The following is a 5,577-nucleotide window of genomic DNA, read 5'->3' on the forward strand; positions in this document are numbered from 1 at the left end:
TGAAGTCAAAAAGCTTCCTCTACGAATCCTCCTCCAAATTATACAAGCACATAATTACTACTATGCACATAACACAACAAAATCCCCAATTCCCAATATTAGGGTTTAACTAACTTTGACGAAATACAATAAAAACGGTATAAAGGTCTTACCCTCGACGCAAGGATTACAACGGTGTAAAGACAAGTGAAATCCGACCTTCCAAGCTCCGGGATTTGTTAACAATGCGATTAAGGTGATGAACGTAGTTTGCTTTCTCTTCTCACAGTGATTTAGGTTTTAGAAAAGTGATTAGAATGAATGACGAAAAGATTATATACCTTAATCGCATAATTAACAAAACCCGAGAAAACAACCCCGTCAAAACCTGCTTACTCGATCGAGTAGCCCAGGTACTCGATCGAGTACCCCCCTACTCGATCGAGTATCGTAGTTACTCGATCGAGTACCCAACAGGTCAGAAACTATTTTATTTCGCAAAACTCCCTTACTCGACAGAGTAAGGCCTACTCGATAGAGTACCCCAAGACTCATAAATACGGAGTATTACAGTCTTCCCTCCTTAAAAAGAACTTCGTCCCCGAAGTTCAAACCAACACACAACAAAGACTCACACTACCACACTCCCGACTCAACAATTGAAACAACTAATATAAAAACTTGTTACTAACTCAAACTCAACCCGACTCAACGACAACAACTATACCGACACAACTATACCCTACACATGATCTAGAGTTAGGTGCGGTGGTGTTTGCTCTCAAGATTTGGAGACATTACCTTTATGGGGCGACCTTTAAGGTATTTTCTGATCACAAGAGTCTCAAGTACATCTTCACTCAAAAGGAGTTGAACATGAGACAGAGGAGGTGGATGGAGCTGATTGGCGATTATGACATGGATATTATCTACCATGAAGGGAAAGCCAATGTCGTTGCAGATGCTTTGAGTAGGAAGAGTGTACACTCCCCGTGTGCAAATCTATCTTTGATGAGGTTGAGAGATGAGGTGGGGAAGTTTGGGATACATATGATTCGAGAGAGGAGATGTTGTGGAGATTTGACAAGGCAAAATTTTGATCTTTATGATGATATTCGAGGTAAACAAGCTTTAGACCCTAAGATGGTTGAGTGGAGAGCTGGAGTAGAGAAAGGGACAGTGTCCCGATTTTCTATTCACACAGATGGTAGTTTGAGGTTTGATGGTAGGTGGTGTGTCCCTAATAATGAGGAGCTGAACAGACAATCATGACAGAGGCACATTGTACACCATATTCAGTACATCCAGGTGGAGACAAGCTATACAAGGACTTGAAAAACACGTTTTGGTGGCCTGGGATGAAGAAAGAAACAAATTCGTTCGTGGCTCATTTTTGACATGCCAGAGAGTAAAAGGGGAACAGCGACGACCACAAGGTAAGATTCAGTCTTTGGAGGTACCTGAGTGGAAGTGGGAATCCATTTCTATGGATTTTATCATGGGTTTACCAAAGAGTCAACAGGGTAATAACATGATATGGGTGATAGTGGATCGACTGACCAAGTCAGCTCACTTTGTTCTAATGAAAGATACATGGACTAAAGCACAATTGGCTATGGCTTATCGAAACAATGTGCTTAAGTTACATGGAGTCCCTAAGGACATAGTGTCCGAGAGATGCGAGGTTTATATCACGGTTACGGAAAGAGTTGCGGGAATCTTTGGGTACAACTTTGAAGATGAGTACGACTTTTCATCCTGCGCGACAGTCGGGCCGAGACGAGAGAACAATCAAAACTCTTGAGGATATGTTACGAGCTTGTGTGATGGACTTTGGTGGTAGCTGGGAACAGAGGTTGGATTTGATAGAGTTTTCTTACAACAACAGCTACCACACTAGTATAGGCATGGCACCGTTTGAGGCGTTATATGGGAGGAAATGCAGGAGTCCGATATGTTGGGACGACAAAGTCTTGAGGCAAAGGGTTCTAGGACCAGAGATGGTACATGAGATGGTTGAACAGTTAAGATGATCGAGAACGCATGAGAGCGCTCGGATCGACAAAAGAGTTATGCGATCTACATCGCCGGGATATAGAGTTTCAGGTTGGGGATAAGGTTCTTCTGAAAGTGTCTCCTATGCGTGGTGTTATGAGATTTGGGAAGAAAGGCAAGCTGAGTCAGAAGTTCATCGGTCCTTATGAGATCTTAGAGCGAGTTGGGGAGGTTGCTTACCGTCTGGCTTTACCTGCTGCTTTAGAGAGAGTGCATAATGTGTTTCATGTATCGCAGCTGCGGAAGTATGTGAGTGACCCGTCACATGTGTTAGAAGCAGAGAGCATAGAAATAGATGAGTCTTTATCATATCTTGAGGTACCTAAGCAGATCCTTGACCGGAAGGTTAGGAAGACTAGGAGTGGTGAGACAGTGTTGCTTAAGATCCTTTGGTCTAACCACGAGACAGAGGAAGCTACATGGGAGGCAGAGGAGATCATGAGAGAGCGCTACCCTTTCCTTTTTGATCAGGTATGTTTGGTTACGAGGACGTAACCTTGTTTCTTTTAGGGGGGTAGGAGATGATTGCAAAGAGTTTTAAGAGTTTTTATACCCTTTTTATGTTGTGTCGGTATAGTTGTTGTCGTTGAGTCGGGTTGAGTTTGAGTTAGTAACAAGTTTTTATATTAGTTGTTTCGATTTTTGAGTCGGGAGTGTGGTAGTGTGAGTCTTTGTTTTGTGTTGGTTTAAACTTCGGGGACGAAGTTCTTTTTAAGGAGGGAAGACTGTAATACTCCGTATTTATGAGTCTTGGGGTACTCTATCGAGTAGGCCTTACTCTATCGAGTAAGGGAGTTTTGCGAAATAAAATAGTTTCTGACCTGTTGGGTACTCGATCGAGTAACTACGATACTCGATCGAGTAGGGGGGTACTCGATCGAGTACCTGGGCTACTCGATAGAGTAGCCGGTTTACGGGGGTTGTTTTCTCGGGTTTTGTTAATTATGCGATTAAGGTATATAATCTTTTCGTCATTCATTCTAATCACTTTTCTAAAACCTAAATCATTGTGAGAAGAGAAAGCAAACTACGTTCATCACCTTAATCGCATTGTTAACAAATCCCGGAGCTTGGAAGGTCGGATTTCACTTGTCTTTAAACCGTTGTAATCCTTGCGTCGAGGGTAAGACCTTTATACCGTTTTTATTGTATTTCGTCAAAGTTAGTTAAACCCTAATATTGGGAATTGGGGATTTTGTTGTGTTATGTGCATAGTAGTAATTATGTGCTTGTATAATTTGGAGGAGGATTCGTAGAGGAAGCTTTTTTACTTCAGCTGTGAGATCGTCTGACAATTGTGCTTTCCGGGTAGGGTTTCCCTACTCGCATTACTTACTTACATGTGGTGTGGTGTTGTGTTGTAATTAGTATAATTGGTTGATTCGCATTTATGTTGTGATTGTGATTGTGATTGTTTGTCTGTGGTTCTCGAGATGCGTTCTCGGCTGAGTGGAGTCACTTGCGGGAGTGGCTTCACGCCCTAGTTTCACCCTTCGTGGAACCCGCCACGGAAGGGGATGTGCACATTAATGGGACAGGGTTATCGCTCGGTATGATGAGCGGGGCTTAGGTGGGAACGGCAGTGCGGTCCCCCATCGGCGGTGGTCCAGTGGACAGTCGGTGACGGAGATGGAGTGGAGTGCTTGATCGTGTATGATTGTTTGAGTTGTGTTGGTTACTGTATTGTTGATTATACCTCTTGTGTAAATAGTACTAACCCCGGTTAATGTTTTAAAACCTGCGGTGATCCATTCGGGGATGGTGAGCAGATATTGAGCAGGTATGACATGAGTACTGGGATAGCTGGGATTGCCACGATCAGATGATAGAAGTCTTCCGCTGTAGCCTATTAGTTTTATAGACATTTCAGTTAGTTCCGTAGACAGCCGTTTTGAGAACATGTATTAGTATTTGGTTTGGTTTTTGGAATGTAACCTTTCGCTAAAGTATTACTATTTAAATATCGTTTCATTATTGTTTATTTGATTATCATTGCCTCGGGTAACCGAGATGGTAACGTCCTTATACCTGAGTGGTCCTGGTAAGGCACTTGGAGTATGGGGGTGTTACACCAACCGAGTTGGTCCTGATGAACATATAGCCAGCATCCCAATTTTTATCACCACCTCCGTCCAGTTTGGTGAACAGGGCATTAGTCAAGGGTGTAACCCTGAAACTAATCCTGCTAGGACGATTTGTCCTTAGATAATAACAGCTTTTGAGGTCATCTAGAGTAAAGATAAGACTATGCTTACGACATAGATGCTCAATAGAGTGGACCACTTTCCAAATCTTGGGCATGATCTGGTAAGGAAGAACAATAATTTCCTTGCTCACTTGGATCAACAAAGGAGAGAAAGGTAACTTATAATCAGCCCAGAAGGCCCAGTCCTGGATATAAAACCAGCCAGGGCAGGCTCAGTCAACCCTAATAGAAGAATCTTCAGGGATCCACACTTGAGAATCAGTAGAAATGATTGCCTTCTCCTTCAAAATTTTCTCAAACTCAGGTTTGAGACTGTTAGGAAGAGAGTGTTAATCACCAAGGGCTTTGGTTAGTTTGAACTCAAAATCCTTATGGAGAATAGAAACCATTTTAACAGAGGAATGGTCTTCAACAGTCTCTGCCTGACTTTCAGAAATATCCTCAACAGGTTTGGGAATTGTGGATGAAGTACTAGGAGTTAAAGCCCCCTAGTGGATTTTTTCTTGGCAACCATAATTATTAGTTTCTGGGAAATTTCTGGGAATTTAAGCAAAGATTGAAGAAGAAGATTGAAGACGAGTTTGAAGACTTAAGAAGAATTAGTCGATTTTTGGTAAAGGTTAAAGCAAGAAATAAAGCACTATTAATAGGAGGTGAAAATTAGGGTTTTGCTACAAGTTGCGTGCAGTAATTGAAGCGGTTACCTTAAATGAAGACCTGCCACCTTTAAACTGCAATTAGCCGTTGAAGTCTGATTAGATTCCTAAACCATCTCAAATAAGTTACCTGATTGAAGAGAAAATTATCTCCTTATTACTGGCCTGACCCAGCGATAATGAGGAGATAAAAGGTAATTGTTGAGCCTAATATTTCGCACTACTTTCAGGATTGGGTTCTACCCTGGCCTGACAGTCAGGACAGGAATGTCAGGTTAGCCCAGGAGAGGACGACGGTCAGATATAAATTCAATATTTGACCAAGGATATTTATGTATGATTTGTTGGAGTAGGTGTCTTCCACAATAGCGCGTCAACTTACTAAATCTCATTAAAGGAATATATCTGGGATATATTTTAATATTTTACTCATCAGGTGGTCAACGTATATCATTAACGGGCAGCCGGCTAGGGTAAGACATTACTGTCGTGTGACGACGGTGTTCAGTTGATCCCTTTCGGTCATAGCTATAGGATGAAGCCCCAATGGATAAACTAATTAATTGTATATGATACAATGTAATTAGTCCCTTGAATATATTGACTAAAGGTTAGTCAAGTGATTTATATTTGATAATGAGTTAGGAACTCAGGCATAAGGAATTTATTATTCAATTATTC

The sequence above is a fragment of the Silene latifolia genome, chromosome Y, assembly GCF_048544455.1.
Source record: "Silene latifolia isolate original U9 population chromosome Y, ASM4854445v1, whole genome shotgun sequence".
NCBI classification, from domain to species: domain Eukaryota; kingdom Viridiplantae; phylum Streptophyta; class Magnoliopsida; order Caryophyllales; family Caryophyllaceae; genus Silene; species Silene latifolia.